Below are 17,922 nucleotides of genomic sequence, written 5' to 3'. Positions count from 1 at the left end.
GCTGCGCCTTGAGGTAGTGTGGCCGAGTGGTCTAAGGCGCTGGATTTAGGCTCCAGTCTCTCAGGAGGCGTGGGTTCAAATCCCACCACTGCCATTTGACACCAGGTGCATATGGAAAGCACTTCTTATAATGATAAAGGGTTCTTACCTCTTGCAGGTCATCAATGTTTACTCTTTGTACAATTATGCACAGATGATCAGCTCTTCTAGTTAAGACATCCTCCCTGCTGAGCTTCCTAGCTCGTAACCTGCACGAATGCAACAGAAAAACAAGTGCAGGAAGTGTGGCTGAGTGGTCCAAAGCGCTGGCTTAAGGCTCCAGTCTCTCAGGACAAGTGGAATCCCACCACTGCCATCTGACAACTAGAGGCTATCGATTCCATATCTCAAATGAATGACTTTGTTTGAGACAGGAGTTGACTTATTTGTAGTCTCTGTCAGTCTCCCTGGGTATTTAGAAGCAAGCTAGTCATAAGTAGTGTTTATACACAGAGGCACTGCTGGGAAATGAACCCAGGATCTCCTGTTTACGAGACAGGCACTTTAACCAGCTAAGCCACAGCGCCTCATTTAAACGATTTCAAATCCCAGAGAATTGCCCATATGTACCGAGAGCCAAAAACGGATGGATGTTAGAGTTGCACCTTCTGCGACAAAACTTCATGGGACGCCGTGTGGAAGTGCACCTTGGTAATGTATGCAAAGGCGTAATCCAACATGTCAGAATTGATTCCACATGAACTTTGTTACAGCTTGAAACTGCTAGCACTTGATCTCAATAGCTGATCTTGCGAAAATGGCAGTGATAGAAGAACCATTTCAAGCACAAAACAACTCCTTTTATGAACATTGTAGTGTCAAAGTAGATGGTGCGTGCAAAAACATCAAGTGATTAAGGCACTCCTGGAAGGAATACACGAGATCTCCAAGACATGCTTTTACCCGCTAGGCCCCAGTACCTACGCCGCACACAAAGAAGTCCAGCGATCAAGGAAGTCTTGTAACTTGATCTCAGGATTTCACGGTTTCACGGATGATCCAGCCACAGAATGGATTGGCATCTTGCTTTTTGCAGACATTGTTTTGTGATCTTCTCTGAGAGTTTACCTTTAGACTGTGTGGCTGAAAATGAAGCCAGCAGCTTGAGTGGAGCTGTGGCTTAGTTGGTTAAAGTGCCTGTCTAGTAAACAGGAGATCCTGGGTTCGAATCCCAGCAGTGCCTGAGCTGACAGTGTCTTTATGCATCTTTTGCCTTTAATTGACTGAACTTTTGCGTTGGGCATTTAGTAGCAAGCGTGGATCTCGTTGTTGTTAGAAGAACCATTTCAAGCATAAAACAACTCTCTTTTTGGCCTTTGCCAACATGACTGTAGCTTTACACATCTTTTGCTTTGAAATGACTAATAAAATTGTACTGGGTATTTAGAAGCAAGCTAGTCATAAGTAGTGTTTATACACAGAGGCACTGCTGGGATTTGAACCCAGGATCTCCTGTTTACAAGACAGGCGCTTTAACCAGCTAAGCCAAAGCGCCTCATTTAAACGATTTCAAATCCCAGAGAATTGCCCATATGTACCGTGAGCCAAAAACGGATGGATGTTAGAGTTGCACCTTCTGCGACAAAACTTCATGGGACGCCATGTGGAAGTGCACCTTGGTAATGTATGCAAAGGCGTAATCCAACATGTCAGAATTGATTCCACATGAACTTTGTTACAGCTTGAAACTGCTAGCACTTGATCTCAATAGCTGATCTTGCGAAAATGGCAGTGATAGAACAACCATTTCAAGCACAAAACAACTCCTTTTATGAACATTGTAGTGTCAAAGTAGATGGTGCGTGCAAAAACATCAAGTGATTAAGGCACTCCTGGAAGGAATACACGAGATCTCCAAGACATGCTTTTACCCGCTAGGCCCCAGTACCTACGCCGCACACAAAGAAGTCCAGCGATCAAGGAAGTCTTGTAACTTGATCTCAGGATTTCACGGATGCGTTGGGCATTTAGTAGCAAGCGTGGATCTCGTTGTCAATTTATCCTACGCGCTTACATGCCTACGGCGTTATTTTTCCCCGGGGCAAAAAGCTGCGCCTTGAGGTAGTGTGGCCGAGTGGTCTAAGGCGCTGGATTTAAAACTTCATGGGACGCCATGTGGAAGTGCACCTTGGTAATGTATGCAAAGGCGTAATCCAACATGTCAGAATTGATTCCACATGAACTTTGTTACAGCTTGAAACTGCTAGCACTTGATCTCAATAGCTGATCTTGCGAAAATGGCAGTGATAGAACAACCATTTCAAGCACAAAAAAACTCCTTTTATGAACATTGTAGTGTCAAAGTAGATGGTGCGTGCAAAAACATCAAGTGATTAAGGCACTCCTGGAAGGAATACACGAGATCTCCAAGACATGCTTTTACCCGCTAGGCCCCAGTACCTACGCACCTACGTACCTATGATCCAGCCACAGAATGGAGTGGCATCTTGCTTTTTGCAGACATTGTTTTGTGATCTTCTCTGAGAGTTTACCTTTAGACTGTGTGGCTGAAAATGAAGCCAGAGTCTTGAGTGGCGCTGTGGCTTAGTTGGTTAAAGTGCCTGTCTAGTAAACAGGAGATCCTGGGTTCAAATACCAGCAGTGCCTGAGCTGACTGTGTCTTTATGCATCTTTTGCCTTTAATTGACTAAACTATTGCGTTGGGCATTTAGTAGCAAGCGTGGATCTCGTTGTCAATTTATCCTACGTGCTCACATGCCTACGGCGTTATTTTTCCCCGGGGCAAAAAGCTGCTTCTTGAGGTAGTGTGGCCGAGTGGTCCAAGGCGTTGGATTAAGGCTCCAGTCTCTCAGGAGGTGTGGGTTCAAATCCCACCACTGCCATTTGACACCAGGTGCATATGGAAAGCACTTCTTATAATGATATAGGGTTCTTACCTCTTGCAGGTCATCAATGTTTACTCTTTGTACAATTATGCACAGATGATTAGCTCTTCTAGTTAAGACATCCTCCCTGCTGAGCTTCCTAGCTCGTAACCTGCACGAATGCAACAGAAAAACAAGTGCAGGAAGTGTGGCTGAGTGGTCCAAAGCGCTGGCTTAAGGCTCCAGTCTCTCAGGACAAGTGGAATCCCACCACTGCCATCTGACAACTACAGGCTATCGATTCCAAATCTCAAATGAATGACTTTGTTTGAGACAGGAGTTGACTTATCTGTAGTCTCCACTGCTGGTTGAACAGCGTGAAGCATCAAAAAATCATCTATGGCTAAAGCAACAACATCTTCTGACTTTTTGTGTGAAATTACACAGTTGCTTCTTTATCCCATAATCCCAAAAAAAGCAGTATTACGTGCACTGAAAAGGTTGAAACGTGCCAACCTGACAGAGCAATAGAGTAGAGTGGTATAGTGGACCTTGTAGCATTTGATCTCAATATTTGATCTTGCGAAACCGGGAGTGATAGAAGAACCATTTCAAGCATAAAACAACTCCCTTTTTGGCCTTTGCCAACATGACTGTAGCTTTACACATCTTTTGCCTTGAAATGACCAATAAAATTGTACGGGGCATTTAGAAGCAAGCTAGTCATAAGTAGTGTTTATACACAGAGGCACTGCTGGGATTTGAACCCAGAATCTCCTGTTTACAAGACAGGTGCTTTAACCAGCTAAGCCACAGCGCCTCATTTAAATGATTTCAAATCCCAGAGAATTGCCCATATGTACCGTGAGCCAAAAACGGATGGATGTTAGAGTTGCACCTTCTGCGACAAAACTTCATGGGACGCCGTGTGGAAGTGCACCTTGGTAATGTATGCAAAGGCGTAATCCAACATGTCAGAATTGATTCCACATGAGCTGACTGTGTCTTTATTCATCTTTTGCTTTTAATTGACTAAACTATTGCATTGGGCATTTAGTAGCAAGCGTGGATCTCGTTGTCAATTTATCCTACGTGCTCACATGCCTACGGCGTTATTTTTCCACGGGGCAAAAAGCTGCTTCTTGAGGTAGTGTGGCCGAGTGGTCCAAGGCGCTGGATTAAGGCTCCAGTCTCTCAGGAGGCATGGGTTCGAATCCCACCACTGCCATTTGACAAGGCAGTATTTCGATGGATGTTAGAGTTGCACCTTCTGCGACAAAACTTCATGGGACGCCATGTGGAAGTGCACCTTGGTAATGTATGCAAAGGCGTAATCCAACATGTCAGAATTGATTCCACATGAACTTTCTTACAGCTTGAAACTGCTAGCACTTGATCTCAATATCTGATCTTGCGAAAATGGCAGTGATAGAACAACCATTTCAAGCACAAAACAACTCCTTTTATGAACATTGTAGTGTCAAAATAGATGGTGCGTGCAAAAACATCAAGTGATTAAGGCACTCCTGGAAGGAATACACGAGATCTCCAATACATGATTTTACCCGCTAGGCCCCAGTACCTACGCCGCACACAAAGAAGTCCAGCGATCAAGGAAGTCTTGTAACTTGATCTCAGGATTTCACGGTTTCACGGATGATCCAGCCACAGAATGGATTGGCATCTTGCTTTTTGCAGACATTGTTTTGTGATCTTCTCTGAGAGTTTACCTTTAGACTGTGTGGCTGAAAATGAAGCCAGCAGCTTGAGTGGCGCTGTGGCTTAGTTGGTTAAAGTGCCTGTCTAGTAAACAGGAGATCCTGGGTTCGAATCCCAGCAGTGCCTGAGCTGACTGTGTCTTTATGCATCTTTTGCCTTTAATTGACTGAACTTTTGCGTTGGGCATTTAGTAGCAAGCGTGGATCTCGTTGTCAATTTATCCTACGTGCTCACATGCCTACGGCGTTATTTTTCCCCGGGGCAAAAAGCTGCCTTTTGAGGTAGTGTGGCCGAGTGGTCTAAGGCGCAGGATTTAGGCTCCAGTCTCTCAGGAGGCGTGGGTTCAAATCCCACCACTGCCATTTGACACCAGGTACCTATGGAAAGCACTTTTTATAATGATATAGGGTTCTTACCTCTTGCAGGTCATCAATGTTTACTCTTTGTACAATTATGCACAGATGATCAGCTCTTCTAGTTAAGACATCCTCCCTGCTGAGCTTCCTAGCTTGTAACCTACACGAATGCAACAGAAAAACAAGTGCAGGAAGTGTGGCTGAGTGGTCCAAAGCGCTGGCTTAAGGCTCCACTCTCAGGACAAGTGTAATCCCACCACTGCCATCTGACAACTACAGGCTATCGATTCCATATCTCAAATGAATGACTTTGTTTGAGACAGGAGTTGACTTATCTGTAGTCTCCACCGCTGGTTGAACAGCGTGAAGCTTCAAAAAATCCTCTATGGCTAAAGCAACAACATCTTCTGACTTTTTGTGTGAAATTACACAGTTGCTTCTTTATCCCATAATCCCAAAAAAAGCAGTATTACGTGCACTGAAAATGTTGAAACGTGCCAACCTGACAGAGCAATAGAGCAGAGTGGTATAGTGGACCTTGTAGCATTTGATCTCAATATTTGATCTTGCGAAACCGGGAGTGATAGAAGAACCATTTCAAGCATAAAACAACTCCCTTTTTGGCCTTTGCCAACATGACTGCAGCTTTACACATCTTTTGCCTTGAAATGACCAATAAAATTGTACTGGGCATTTAGAAGCAAGCTAGTCATAAGTAGTGTTTATACACAGAGGCACTGCAGGGATTTGAACCCAGGATCTCCTGTTTACAAGACAGGCGCTTTAACCAGCTAAGCCACAGCGCCTCATTTAAACGATTTCAAATCCCAGAGAATTGCCCATATGTACCGAGAGCCAAAAACGGATGGATGGTAGAGTTGCACCTTCTGCGACAAAACTTCATGGGACGCCGTGTGGAAGTGCACCTTGGTAATGTATGCAAAGACATAATCCAACATGTCAGAATTGATTCCACATGAGCTGACTGTGTCTTTATTCATCTTTTGCTTTTAATTGACTAAACTATTGCGTTGGGCATTTAGTAGCAAGCGTGGATCTCGTTGTCAATTTATCCTACGTGCTCACATGCCTACGGCGTTATTTTTCCCCGGGGCAAAAAGCTGCTTCTTGAGGTAGTGTGGCCGAGTGGTCCAAGGCGCTGGATTAAGGCTCCAGTCTCTCAGGAGGCGTGGGTTCGAATCCCACCACTGCCATTTGACAACTAAAGGCTATTGATTCCATATCTCAAATGAATGACTTCGTTTAAGACAGGAGTTGACTTGTCTGTAGTCTCCACCGCAGGTTGAACAGTGTGCAGCATCAAAAAAAAAAAAAAATCTATGGCTAAAGAAACAGCATCTTCTGACTTTTTGTGTGAAATTACACAGTTGCTTCTTCATGCCATAATCGGAGAAAAAGAAGTATTATGTGCACTGAAAATGTTGAAAGGCAGACACATCTTTTGCCTTGAAATTACCAATTAAATTGTATTGGGCATTCAGAAGAAAGCTAGTCATAAGTGGTGTTTATAGACAGAGGCACTGCTGGGATTTGAACCCAGGATCTCCTGTTTACAAGACAGGCGCTTTAACCAGCTAAGCCACAGCGCCTCATTTAAACGATTTCAAATCCCAGAGAATTGCCCATATGTACCGTGAGCCAAAACGGATGGATGTTAGAGTTGCACCTTCTGCGACAAAACTTCATGGGACGCCATGTGGAAGTGCACCTTGGTAATGTATGCAAAGGCGTAATCCAACATGTCAGAATTGATTCCACATGAACTTTGTTACAGCTTGAAACTGCTAGCACTTGATCTCAATATCTGATCTTGCGAAAATGGCAGTGATAGAACAACCATTTCAAGCACAAAACAACTCCTTTTATGAACATTGTAGTGTCAAAGTAGATGGTGCGTGCAAAAACATCAAGTGATAAGGCAATCCTGGAAGGAATACACGAGATCTCCAAGACATGCTTTTACCCGCTAGGCCCCAGTACCTACGCCGCACACAAAGAAGTCCAGCGATCAAGGAAGTCTTGTAACTTGATCTCAGGATTTCACGGATGCGTTGGGCATTTTGCGTGGATCTCGTTGTTGTTAGAAGAACCATTTCAAGCATAAAACAACTCCCTTTTTGGCCTTTGCCAACATGACTGTAGCTTTACACATCTTTTGCTTTGAAATGACTAATAAAATTGTACCTGGCATTTAGAAGCAAGCTAGTCATAAGTAGTGTTTATACACAGAGGCACTGCTGGGAAATGAACCCAGGATCTCCTGTTTACGAGACAGGCACTTTAACCAGCTAAGCCACAGCGCCTCATTTAAACGATTTCAAATCCCAGAGAATTGCCCATATGTACCGAGAGCCAAAAACGGATGGATGTTAGAGTTGCACCTTCTGCGACAAAACTTCATGGGACGCCATGTGGAAGTGCACCTTGGTAATGTATGCAAAGGCGTAATCCAACATGTCAGAATTGATTCCACATGAACTTTGTTACAGCTTGAAACTGCTAGCACTTGATCTCAATAGCTGATCTTGCGAAAATGGCAGTGATAGAACAACCATTTCTAGCACAAAACAACTCCTTTTATGAACATTGTAGTGTCAAAGTAGATGGTGCGTGCAAAAACATCAAGTGATTAAGGCACTCCTGGAAGGAATACACGAGATCTCCAAGACATGCTTTTACCCGCTAGGCCCCAGTACCTACGCCGCACACAAAGAAGTCCAGCGATCAAGGAAGTCTTGTAACTTGATCTCAGGATTTCACGGTTTCACGGATGATCCAGCCACAGAATGGATTGGCATCTTGCTTTTTGCAGACATTGTTTTGTGATCTTCTCTGAGAGTTTAGCTTTAGACTGTGTGGCTGAAAATGAAGCCAGCAGCTTGAGTGGCGCTGTGGCTTAGTTGGTTAAAGTGCCTGTCTAGTAAACAGGAGATCCTGGGTTCGAATCCCAGCAGTGCCTGAGCTGACTGTGTCTTTATGCATCTTTTGCCTTTAATTGACTGAACTTTTGTGTTGGGCATTTAGTAGCAAGCGTGGATCTCGTTGTCAATTTATCCTACGTGCTCACATGCCTACGGCGTTATTTTTCCCCAGGGCAAAAAGCTGCTTCTTGAGATAGTGTGGCCGAGTGGTCTAAGGCGCTGGATTTAGGCTCCAGTCTCTCAGGAGGCGTGGGTTCAAATCCCACCACTGCCATTTGACACCAGGTGCCTATGGAAAGCACTTCTTATAATGATATAGGGTTCTTACGTCTTGCAGGTCATCAATGTTTACTCTTTGTACAATTATGCACAGATGATCAGCTCTTCTAGTTAAGACATCCTCCCTGCTGAGCTTCCTACCTTGTAACCTGCACGAATGCAACAGATAAACAAGTGCAGGAAGTGTGGCTGAGTGGTCCAAAGCGCTGGCTTAAGGCTCCACTCTCAGGACAAGTGTAATCCCACCACTGCCATCTGACAACTACAGGCTATCGATTCCATATCTCAAATGAATGCCTTAGTTTGAGACAGGAGTTAACTTATCTGTAGTCTCCACCGCTGGTTGAACAGCGTGAAGCTTCAAAAAATCCTCTATGGCTAAAGCAACAACATCTTCTGACTTTTTGTGTGAAATTACACAGTTGCTTCTTTATCCCATAATCCCAAAAAAAGCAGTATTACGTGCACTGAAAATGTTGAAACGTGCCAACCTGACAGAGCAATAGAGCAGAGTGGTATAGTGGACCTTGTAGCATTTGATCTCAATATTTGATCTTGCGAAACCGGGAGTGATAGAAGAACCATTTCAAGCATAAAACAACTCCCTTTTTGGCCTTTGCCAACATGACTGCAGCTTTACACATCTTTTGCCTTGAAATGACCAATAAAATTGTACTGGGCATTTAGAAGCAAGCTAGTCATAAGTAGTGTTTATACACAGAGGCACTGCAGGGATTTGAACCCAGGATCTCCTGTTTACAAGACAGGCGCTTTAACCAGCTAAGCCACAGCGCCTCATTTAAACTATTTCAAATCCCAGAGAATTGCCCATATGTACCGTGAGCCAAAAACGGATGGATGGTAGAGTTGCACCTTCTGCGACAAAACTTCATGGGACGCCGTGTGGAAGTGCACCTTGGTAATGTATGCAAAGGCGTAATCCAACATGTCAGAATTGATTCCACATGAGCCGACTGTGTCTTTATTCATCTTTTGCTTTTAATTGACTAAACTATTGCGTTGGGCATTTAGTAGCAAGCGTGGATCTCGTTGTCAATTTATCCTACTTGCTCACATGCCTACGGCGTTATTTTTCCCCGGGGCAAAAAGCTGCTTCTTGAGGTAGTGTGGCCGAGTGGTCCAAGGCGCTGGATTAAGGCTCCAGTCTCTTTGGAGGCGTGGGTTTGAATCCCACCACTGCCATTTGACAACTAAAGGCTATTGATTCCATATCTCAAATGAATGACTTTGTTTAAGACAGGAGTTGACTCATCTGTAGTCTCCACCGCAGGTTGAACAGTGTGCAGCATTAAAAAAAAAAAAAAAAATCTATGGCTAAAGAAACAGCATCTTCTGACTTTTTGTGTGAAATTACACAGTTGCTTCTTCATGCCATATTCGGAGAAAAAGAAGTATTATGTACACTGAAAATGTTGAAAGGCAGACACATCTTTTGCCTTGAAATGACCAATGAAATTGTATTGGGCATTCAGAAGAAAGCTAGTCATAAGTGGTGTTTATAGACAGAGGCACTGCTGGGATTTGAACCCAGGATCTCCTGTTTACGAGACAGGCACTTTAACCAGCTAAGCCACAGCGCCTCATTTAAAGGATTTCAAATCCCAGAGAATTGCCCATATGTACCGTGAGCCAAAAACCCAATTATATTTCGATGGATGTTAGAGTTGCACCTTCTGCGACAAAACTTCATGGGACGCCATGTGGAAGTGCACCTTGGTAATGTATGCAAAGGCGTAATCCAACATGTCAGAATTGATTCCACATGAACTTTGTTACAGCTTGAAACTGCTAGCACTTGATCTCAATAGCTGATCTTGCGAAAATGGCAGTGATAGAACAACCATTTCAAGCACAAAACAACTCCTTTTATGAACATTGTAGTGTCAAAGTAGATGGTGCGTGCAAAAACATCAAGTGATTAAGGCACTCCTGGAAGGAATACACGAGATCTCCAATACATGCTTTTACCCGCTAGGCCCCAGTACCTACGCCGCACACAAAGAAGTCCAGCGATCAAGGAAGTCTTGTAACTTGATCTCAGGATTTCACGGATGCGTTGGGCATTTTGTAGCCATCTGACACACAGCGCCTCATTTAAAGGATTTCAAATCCCAGAGAATTGCCCATATGTACCGTGAGCCAAAAACCCAATTATATTTCGATGGATGTTAGAGTTGCACCTTCTGCGACAAAACTTCATGGGACGCCATGTGGAAGTGCACCTTGGTAATGTATGCAAAGGCGTAATCCAACATGTCAGAATTGATTCCACATGAACTTTGTTACAGCTTGAAACTGCTAGCACTTGATCTCAATATCTGATCTTGCGAAACTGGCAGTGATAGAACAACCATTTCAAGCACAAAACAACTCCTTTTATGAACATTGTAGTGTCAAAGTAGATGGTGCGTGCAAAAACATCAAGTGATTAAGGCACTCCTGGAAGGAATACACGAGATCTCCAAGACATGCTTTTACCCGCTAGGCCCCAGTACCTACGCACCTACGTACCTATGATCCAGCCACAGAATGGAGTGGCATCTTGCTTTTTGCAGACATTGTTTTGTGATCTTCTCTGAGAGTTTACCTTTAGACTGTGTGGCTGAAAATGAACCAGAGTCTTGAGTGGCGCTGTGGCTTAGTTGGTTAAAGTGCCTGTCTAGTAAACAGGAGATCCTGGGTTCAAATCCCAGCAGTGCCTGAGCTGACTGTGTCTTTACCCGCTAGGCCCCAGTACCTACGCCGCAGGTACTGCCATTTGACAACTAAAGGCTATTGATTCCATATCTCAAATGAATGACTTTGTTTAAGACAGGAGTTGACTCATCTGTAGTCTCCACCGCAGGTTGAACAGTGTGCAGCATTAAAAAAAAAAAATCTATTGCTAAAGAAACAGCATCTTCTGACTTTTTGTGTGAAATTACACAGTTGCTTCTTCATGCCATAATCGGAGAAAAAGAAGTATTATGTGCACTGAAAATGTTGAAAGGCAGACACATCTTTTGCCTTGAAATGACCAATGAAATTGTATTTGGCATTCAGAAGAAAGCTAGTCATAAGTGGTGTTTATAGACAGAGGCACTGCTGGGATTTGAACCCAGGATCTCCTGTTTACGAGACAGGCACTTTAACCAGCTAAGCCACAGCGCCTCATTTAAAGGATTTCAAATGCCAGAGAATTGCCCATATGTACCGTGAGCCAAAAACCCAATTATATTTCGATGGATGTTAGAGTTGCACCTTCTGCGACAAAACTTCATGGGACGCCATGTGGAAGTGCACCTTGGTAATGTATGCAAAGGCGTAATCCAACATGTCAGAATTGATTCCACATGAACTTTGTTACAGCTTGAAACTGCTAGCACTTGATCTCAATATCTGATCTTGCGAAAATGGCAGTGATAGAACAACCATTTCAAGCACAAAACAACTCCTTTTATGAACATTGTAGTGTCAAAGTAGATGGTGCGTGCAAAAACATCAAGTGATTAAGGCACTCCTGGAAGGAATACACGAGATCTCCAAGACATGCTTTTACCCGCTAGGCCCCAGTACCTACGCCGCACACAAAGAAGTCCAGCGATCAAGGAAGTCTTGTAACTTGATCTCAGGATTTCACGGATGCGTTGGGCATTTTGTAGCCATCTGACACACAGCGCCTCATTTAAAGGATTTCAAATCCCAGAGAATTGCCCATATGTACCGTGAGCCAAAAACCCAATTATATTTCGATGGATGTTAGAGTTGCACCTTCTGCGACAAAACTTCATGGGACGCCATGTGGAAGTGCACCTTGGTAATGTATGCAAAGGCGTAATCCAACATGTCAGAATTGATTCCACATGAACTTTGTTACAGCTTGAAACTGCTAGCACTTGATCTTAATATCTGATCTTGCGAAACTGGCAGTGATAGAACAACCATTTCAAGCACAAAACAACTCCTTTTATGAACATTGTAGTGTCAAAGTAGATGGTGCGTGCAAAAACATCAAGTGATTAAGGCACTCCTGGAAGGAATACACGAGATCTCCAAGACATGCTTTTACCCGCTAGGCCCCAGTACCTACGCACCTACGTACCTATGATCCAGCCACAGAATGGAGTGGCATCTTGCTTTTTGCAGACATTGTTTTGTGATCTTCTCTGAGAGTTTACCTTTAGACTGTGTGGCTGAAAATGAAGCCAGAGTCTTGAGTGGCGCTGTGGCTTAGTTGGTTAAAGTGCCTGTCTAGTAAACAGGAGATCCTGGGTTCAAATCCCAGCAGTGCCTGAGCTGACTGTGTCTTTACCCGCTAGGCCCCAGTACCTACGCCGCAGGTACTGCCATTTGACAACTAAAGGCTATTGATTCCATATCTCAAATGAATGACTTTGTTTAAGACAGGAGTTGACTCATCTGTAGTCTCCACCGCAGGTTGAACAGTGTGCAGCATTAAAAAAAAAAAAATCTATGGCTAAAGAAACAGCATCTTCTGACTTCTTGTGTGAAATTACACAGTTGCTTCTTCATGCCATAATCGGAGAAAAAGAAGTATTATGTGCACTGAAAATGTTGAAAGGCAGACACATCTTTTGCCTTGAAATGACCAATGAAATTGTATTTGGCATTCAGAAGAAAGCTAGTCATAAGTGGTGTTTATAGACAGAGGCACTGCTGGGATTTGAACCCAGGATCTCCTGTTTACGAGACAGGCACTTTAACCAGCTAAGCCACAGCGCCTCATTTAAAGGATTTCAAATGCCAGAAAATTGCCCATATGTACCGTGAGCCAAAAACCCAATTATATTTCGATGGATGTTAGAGTTGCACCTTCTGCGACAAAACTTCATGGGACGCCATGTGGAAGTGCACCTTGGTAATGTATGCAAAGGCGTAATCCAACATGTCAGAATTGATTCCACATGAACTTTGTTACAGCTTGAAACTGCTAGCACTTGATCTCAATATCTGATCTCTCGAAAATGGCAGTGATAGAACAACCATTTCAAGCACAAAACAACTCCTTTTATGAACATTGTAGTGTCAAAGTAGATGGTGCGTGCAAAAACATCAAGTGATTAAGGCACTCCTGGAAGGAATACACGAGATCTCCAAGACATGCTTTTACCCGCTAGGCCCCAGTACCTACGCCGCACACAAAGAAGTCCAGCGATCAAGGAAGTCTTGTAACTTGATCTCAGGATTTCACGGATGCGTTGGGCATTTAGTAGCAAGCGTGGATCTCGTTGTCAATTTATCCTACGCGCTTACATGCCTACGGCGTTATTTTTCCCCGGGGCAAAAAGCTGCGCCTTGAGGTAGTGTGGCCGAGTGGTCTAAGGCGCTGGATTTAAAACTTCATGGGACGCCATGTGGAAGTGCACCTTGGTAATGTATGCAAAGGCGTAATCCAACATGTCAGAATTGATTCCACATGAACTTTGTTACAGCTTGAAACTGCTAGCACTTGATCTCAATAGCTGATCTTGCGAAAATGGCAGTGATAGAACAACCATTTCAAGCACAAAACAACTCCTTTTATGAACATTGTAGTGTCAAAGTAGATGGTGCGTGCAAAAACATCAAGTGATTAAGGCACTCCTGGAAGGAATACACGAGATCTCCAATACATGCTTTTACCCGCTAGGCCCCAGTACCTACGCCGCACACAAAGAAGTCCAGCGATCAAGGAAGTCTTGTAACTTGATCTCAGGATTTCACGGATGCGTTGGGCATTTAGTAGCAAGCGTGGATCTCGTTGTCAATTTATCCTACGCGCTTACATGCCTACGGCGTTATTTTTCCCCGGGGCAAAAAGCTGCGCCTTGAGGTAGTGTGGCCGAGTGGTCTAAGGCGCTGGATTTAGGCTCCAGTCTCTCAGGAGGCGTGGGTTCGAATCCCACCACTGCCATTTGACAACTAAAGGCTATTGATTCCATATCTCAAATGAATGACTTTGTTTAAGACAGGAGTTGACTCATCTGTAGTCTCCACCGCAGGTTGAACAGTGTGCAGCATTAAAAAAAAAAAAAATCTATGGCTAAAGAAACAGCATCTTCTGCCTTTTTGTGTGAAATTACACAGTTGCTTCTTCATGCCATAATCGGAGAAAAAGAAGTATTATGTGCACTGAAAATGTTGAAAGACAGACACATCTTTTGCCTTGAAATGACCAATGAAAATGTATTGGGCATTCAGAAGAAAGCTAGTCATAAGTGGTGTTTATAGACAAAGCCACTGCTGGGATTTGAACCCAGGATCTCCTGTTTACAAGACAGGAACTTTAACCAGCTAAGCCACAGCGCCTCATTTAAAGGATTTCAAATCCCAGAGAATTGCCCATATGTACCGTGAGCCAAAAACCCAATTATATTTCGATGGATGTTAGAGTTGCACCTTCTGCGACAAAACTTCATGGGACGCCATGTGGAAGTGCACCTTGGTAATGTATGCAAAGGCGTAATCCAACATGTCAGAATTGATTCGACATGAACTTTGTTACAGCTTGAAACTGCTAGCACTTGATCTCAATAGCTGATCTTGCGAAAATGGCAGTGATAGAACAACCATTTCAAGCACAAAACAACTCCTTTTATGAACATTGTAGTGTCAAAGTAGATGGTGCGTGCAAAAACATCAAGTGATTAAGGCACTCCTGGAAGGAATACACGAGATCTCCAAGACATGCTTTTACCCGCTAGGCCCCAGTACCTACGCCGCACACAAAGAAGTCCAGCGATCAAGGAAGTCTTGTAACTTGATCTCAGGATTTCACGGTTTCACGGATGATCAAGCCACAGAATGGATTGGCATCTTGCTTTTTGCAGACATTGTTTTGTGATCTTCTCTGAGAGTTTACCTTTAGACTGTGTGGCTGAAAATGAAGCCAGCAGCTTGAGTGGAGCTGTGGCTTAGTTGGTTAAAGTGCCTGTCTAGTAAACAGGAGATCCTGGGTTTGAATCCCAGCAGTGCCTGAGCTGACTGTGTCTTTATGCATCTTTTGCCTTTAATTGACTGAACTTTTGCGTTGGGCATTTAGTAGCAAGCGTGGATCTCGTTGTTGTTAGAAGAACCATTTCAAGCATAAAACAACTCCCTTTTTGGCCTTTGCCAACATGACTGTAGCTTTACACATCTTTTGCTTTGAAATGACTACTAAAATTGTACTGGGTATTTAGAAGCAAGCTAGTCATAAGTAGTGTTTATACACAGAGGCACTGCTGGGAAATGAACCCAGGATCTCCTGTTTACGAGACAGGCACTTTAACCAGCTAAGCCACAGCGCCTCATTTAAACGATTTCAAATCCCAGAGAATTGCCCATATGTACCGAGAGCCAAAAACGGATGTCGTAACCTGCACGAATGCAACAGAAAAACAAGTGCAGGAAGTGTGGCTGAGTGGTCCAAAGCGCTGGCTTAAGGCTCCAGTCTCTCAGGACAAGTGGAATCCCACCACTGCCATCTGACAACTACAGGCTATCGATTCCATATCTCAAATGAATGACTTTGTTTGAGACAGGAGTTGACTTATCTGTAGTCTCCACTGCTGGTTGAACAGCGTGAAGCATCAAAAAATCATCTATGGCTAAAGCAACAACATCTTCTGACTTTTTGTGTGAAATTACACAGTTGCTTCTTTATCCCATAATCCCAAAAAAAGCAGTATTACGTGCACTGAAAATGTTGAAACGTGCCAACCTGACAGAGCAATAGAGCAGAGTGGTATAGTGGACCTTGTAGCATTTGATCTCAATATTTGATCTTGCGAAACCGGGAGTGATAGAAGAACCATTTCAAGCATAAAACAACTCCCTTTTTGGCCTTTGCCAACATGACTGTAGCTTTACACATCTTTTGCCTTGAAATGAACAATAAAATTGTACTGGGCATTTAGAAGCAAGCTAGTCATAAGTAGTGTTTATACACAGAGGCACTGCTGGGATTTGAACCCAGGATCTCCTGTTTACAAGACAGGCACTTTAACCAGCTAAGCCACAGCGCCTCATTTAAAGGATTTCAAATCCCAGAGAATTGCCCATATGTACCGAGAGCCAAAAACGGATGTCGTAACCTGCACGAATGCAACAGAAAAACAAGTGCAGGAAGTGTGGCTGAGTGGTCCAAAGCGCTGGCTTAAGGCTCCAGTCTCTCAGGACAAGTGGAATCCCACCACTGCCATCTGACAACTACAGGCTATCGATTCCATATCTCAAATGAATGACTTTGTTTGAGACAGGAGTTGACTTATCTGTAGTCTCCACTGCTGGTTGAACAGCGTGAAGCATCAAAAAATCATCTATGGCTAAAGCAACAACATCTTCTGACTTTTTGTGTGAAATTACACAGTTGCTTCTTTATCCCATAATCCCAAAAAAAGCAGTATTACGTGCACTGAAAATGTTGAAACGTGCCAACCTGACAGAGCAATAGAGCAGAGTGGTATAGTGGACCTTGTAGCATTTGATCTCAATATTTGATCTTGCGAAACCGGGAGTGATAGAAGAACCATTTCAAGCATAAAACAACTCCCTTTTTGGCCTTTGCCAACATGACTGTAGCTTTACACATCTTTTGCCTTGAAATGAACAATAAAATTGTACTGGGCATTTAGAAGCAAGCTAGTCATAAGTAGTGTTTATACACAGAGGCACTGCTGGGATTTGAACCCAGGATCTCCTGTTTACAAGACAGGCACTTTAACCAGCTAAGCCACAGCGCCTCATTTAAAGGATTTCAAATCCCAGAGAATTGCCCATATGTAGATGGTGCGTGCAAAAACATCAAGTGATTAAGGCACTCCTGGAAGGAATACACGAGATCTCCAAGACATGCTTTTACCCGCTAGGCCCCAGTACCTACGCCGCACACAAAGAAGTCCAGCGATCAAGGAAGTCTTGTAACTTGATCTCAGGATTTCACGGATGCGTTGGGCATTTTGTAACAATCTGACACACAGCGCCTCATTTAAAGGATTTCAAATCCCAGAGAATTGCCCATATGTACCGTGAGCCAAAAACCCAATTATATTTCGATGGATGTTAGAGTTGCACCTTCTGCGACAAAACTTCATGGGACGCCATGTGGAAGTGCACCTTGGTAATGTATGCAAAGGCGTAATCCAACATGTCAGAATTGATTCCACATGAACTTTGTTACAGCTTGAAACTGCTAGCACTTGATCTCAATAGCTGATCTTGCGAAAATGGCAGTGATAGAACAACCATTTCAAGCACAAAACAACTCCTTTTATGAACATTGTAGTGTCAAAGTAGATGGTGCGTGCAAAAACATCAAGTGATTAAGGCACTCCTGGAAGGAATACACGAGATCTCCAATACATGCTTTTACCCGCTAGGCCCCAGTACCTACGCCGCACACAAAGAAGTCCAGCGATCAAGGAAGTCTTGTAACTTGATCTCAGGATTTCACGGATGCGTTGGGCATTTTGTAGCCATCTGACACACAGCGCCTCATTTAAAGGATTTCAAATCCCAGAGAATTGCCCATATGTACCGTGAGCCAAAAACCCAATTATATTTCGATGGATGTTAGAGTTGCACCTTCTGCGACAAAACTTCATGGGACGCCATGTGGAAGTGCACCTTGGTAATGTATGCAAAGGCGTAATCCAACATGTCAGAATTGATTCCACATGAACTTTGTTACAGCTTGAAACTGCTAGCACTTGATCTCAATATCTGATCTTGCGAAAATGGCAGTGATAGAACAACCATTTCAAGCACAAAACAACTCCTTTT

The 17,922-nt window shown here is 43.5% G+C and overlaps 29 non-coding genes across 29 annotated transcripts; 15 read left to right on the top strand and 14 right to left on the bottom strand.

Moving 5' to 3' along the window:
- The first annotated feature begins 12 nt into the window (after nucleotides 1–12).
- Nucleotides 13–94, top strand: trnal-uag (transfer RNA leucine (anticodon UAG)). The gene has a single exon. It is a non-coding gene; the product is annotated as a tRNA-Leu (tRNA).
- Nucleotides 95–492: 398 nt separating this feature from the next.
- trnat-cgu (transfer RNA threonine (anticodon CGU)) lies at nucleotides 493–566 on the bottom strand. Its single transcript has one exon. It is a non-coding gene; the product is annotated as a tRNA-Thr (tRNA).
- A 582-nt stretch (nucleotides 567–1,148) lies between these two features.
- trnat-agu (transfer RNA threonine (anticodon AGU)) lies at nucleotides 1,149–1,222 on the top strand. Its single transcript has one exon. It is a non-coding gene; the product is annotated as a tRNA-Thr (tRNA).
- Nucleotides 1,223–1,460: 238 nt separating this feature from the next.
- Nucleotides 1,461–1,534, bottom strand: trnat-ugu (transfer RNA threonine (anticodon UGU)). The gene has a single exon. It is a non-coding gene; the product is annotated as a tRNA-Thr (tRNA).
- A 1,038-nt stretch (nucleotides 1,535–2,572) lies between these two features.
- trnat-agu (transfer RNA threonine (anticodon AGU)) lies at nucleotides 2,573–2,646 on the top strand. The gene has a single exon. It is a non-coding gene; the product is annotated as a tRNA-Thr (tRNA).
- A 154-nt stretch (nucleotides 2,647–2,800) lies between these two features.
- Nucleotides 2,801–2,882, top strand: trnal-aag (transfer RNA leucine (anticodon AAG)). The gene has a single exon. It is a non-coding gene; the product is annotated as a tRNA-Leu (tRNA).
- A 728-nt stretch (nucleotides 2,883–3,610) lies between these two features.
- Nucleotides 3,611–3,684, bottom strand: trnat-ugu (transfer RNA threonine (anticodon UGU)). Its single transcript has one exon. It is a non-coding gene; the product is annotated as a tRNA-Thr (tRNA).
- Nucleotides 3,685–4,010: 326 nt separating this feature from the next.
- trnal-aag (transfer RNA leucine (anticodon AAG)) lies at nucleotides 4,011–4,092 on the top strand. Its single transcript has one exon. It is a non-coding gene; the product is annotated as a tRNA-Leu (tRNA).
- Nucleotides 4,093–4,635: 543 nt separating this feature from the next.
- On the top strand, nucleotides 4,636–4,709 carry trnat-agu (transfer RNA threonine (anticodon AGU)). The gene has a single exon. It is a non-coding gene; the product is annotated as a tRNA-Thr (tRNA).
- Nucleotides 4,710–4,863: 154 nt separating this feature from the next.
- On the top strand, nucleotides 4,864–4,945 carry trnal-uag (transfer RNA leucine (anticodon UAG)). The gene has a single exon. It is a non-coding gene; the product is annotated as a tRNA-Leu (tRNA).
- Nucleotides 4,946–5,671: 726 nt separating this feature from the next.
- On the bottom strand, nucleotides 5,672–5,745 carry trnat-ugu (transfer RNA threonine (anticodon UGU)). The gene has a single exon. It is a non-coding gene; the product is annotated as a tRNA-Thr (tRNA).
- A 326-nt stretch (nucleotides 5,746–6,071) lies between these two features.
- On the top strand, nucleotides 6,072–6,153 carry trnal-aag (transfer RNA leucine (anticodon AAG)). The gene has a single exon. It is a non-coding gene; the product is annotated as a tRNA-Leu (tRNA).
- A 322-nt stretch (nucleotides 6,154–6,475) lies between these two features.
- trnat-ugu (transfer RNA threonine (anticodon UGU)) lies at nucleotides 6,476–6,549 on the bottom strand. The gene has a single exon. It is a non-coding gene; the product is annotated as a tRNA-Thr (tRNA).
- Nucleotides 6,550–7,189: 640 nt separating this feature from the next.
- On the bottom strand, nucleotides 7,190–7,263 carry trnat-cgu (transfer RNA threonine (anticodon CGU)). The gene has a single exon. It is a non-coding gene; the product is annotated as a tRNA-Thr (tRNA).
- A 582-nt stretch (nucleotides 7,264–7,845) lies between these two features.
- On the top strand, nucleotides 7,846–7,919 carry trnat-agu (transfer RNA threonine (anticodon AGU)). The gene has a single exon. It is a non-coding gene; the product is annotated as a tRNA-Thr (tRNA).
- Nucleotides 7,920–8,073: 154 nt separating this feature from the next.
- trnal-uag (transfer RNA leucine (anticodon UAG)) lies at nucleotides 8,074–8,155 on the top strand. The gene has a single exon. It is a non-coding gene; the product is annotated as a tRNA-Leu (tRNA).
- Nucleotides 8,156–8,881: 726 nt separating this feature from the next.
- Nucleotides 8,882–8,955, bottom strand: trnat-ugu (transfer RNA threonine (anticodon UGU)). Its single transcript has one exon. It is a non-coding gene; the product is annotated as a tRNA-Thr (tRNA).
- Nucleotides 8,956–9,281: 326 nt separating this feature from the next.
- Nucleotides 9,282–9,363, top strand: trnal-aag (transfer RNA leucine (anticodon AAG)). Its single transcript has one exon. It is a non-coding gene; the product is annotated as a tRNA-Leu (tRNA).
- Nucleotides 9,364–9,687: 324 nt separating this feature from the next.
- On the bottom strand, nucleotides 9,688–9,761 carry trnat-cgu (transfer RNA threonine (anticodon CGU)). The gene has a single exon. It is a non-coding gene; the product is annotated as a tRNA-Thr (tRNA).
- Nucleotides 9,762–10,808: 1,047 nt separating this feature from the next.
- Nucleotides 10,809–10,882, top strand: trnat-agu (transfer RNA threonine (anticodon AGU)). Its single transcript has one exon. It is a non-coding gene; the product is annotated as a tRNA-Thr (tRNA).
- Nucleotides 10,883–11,257: 375 nt separating this feature from the next.
- On the bottom strand, nucleotides 11,258–11,331 carry trnat-cgu (transfer RNA threonine (anticodon CGU)). Its single transcript has one exon. It is a non-coding gene; the product is annotated as a tRNA-Thr (tRNA).
- A 1,048-nt stretch (nucleotides 11,332–12,379) lies between these two features.
- trnat-agu (transfer RNA threonine (anticodon AGU)) lies at nucleotides 12,380–12,453 on the top strand. Its single transcript has one exon. It is a non-coding gene; the product is annotated as a tRNA-Thr (tRNA).
- A 376-nt stretch (nucleotides 12,454–12,829) lies between these two features.
- On the bottom strand, nucleotides 12,830–12,903 carry trnat-cgu (transfer RNA threonine (anticodon CGU)). The gene has a single exon. It is a non-coding gene; the product is annotated as a tRNA-Thr (tRNA).
- A 1,089-nt stretch (nucleotides 12,904–13,992) lies between these two features.
- On the top strand, nucleotides 13,993–14,074 carry trnal-uag (transfer RNA leucine (anticodon UAG)). The gene has a single exon. It is a non-coding gene; the product is annotated as a tRNA-Leu (tRNA).
- Nucleotides 14,075–14,395: 321 nt separating this feature from the next.
- On the bottom strand, nucleotides 14,396–14,469 carry trnat-ugu (transfer RNA threonine (anticodon UGU)). Its single transcript has one exon. It is a non-coding gene; the product is annotated as a tRNA-Thr (tRNA).
- Nucleotides 14,470–15,063: 594 nt separating this feature from the next.
- Nucleotides 15,064–15,137, top strand: trnat-agu (transfer RNA threonine (anticodon AGU)). The gene has a single exon. It is a non-coding gene; the product is annotated as a tRNA-Thr (tRNA).
- A 238-nt stretch (nucleotides 15,138–15,375) lies between these two features.
- Nucleotides 15,376–15,449, bottom strand: trnat-cgu (transfer RNA threonine (anticodon CGU)). The gene has a single exon. It is a non-coding gene; the product is annotated as a tRNA-Thr (tRNA).
- Nucleotides 15,450–16,092: 643 nt separating this feature from the next.
- Nucleotides 16,093–16,166, bottom strand: trnat-ugu (transfer RNA threonine (anticodon UGU)). The gene has a single exon. It is a non-coding gene; the product is annotated as a tRNA-Thr (tRNA).
- A 643-nt stretch (nucleotides 16,167–16,809) lies between these two features.
- On the bottom strand, nucleotides 16,810–16,883 carry trnat-ugu (transfer RNA threonine (anticodon UGU)). Its single transcript has one exon. It is a non-coding gene; the product is annotated as a tRNA-Thr (tRNA).
- Nucleotides 16,884–17,922: the final 1,039 nt, after the last annotated feature.

Source organism: Channa argus, chromosome 10 (assembly GCF_033026475.1).
Source record: "Channa argus isolate prfri chromosome 10, Channa argus male v1.0, whole genome shotgun sequence".
Taxonomy (NCBI): Eukaryota; Metazoa; Chordata; class Actinopteri; order Anabantiformes; family Channidae; genus Channa; species Channa argus.
Note: the sequence above shows the minus strand (reverse complement) of the source record. Positions and strands in the feature narration are given on the sequence as shown.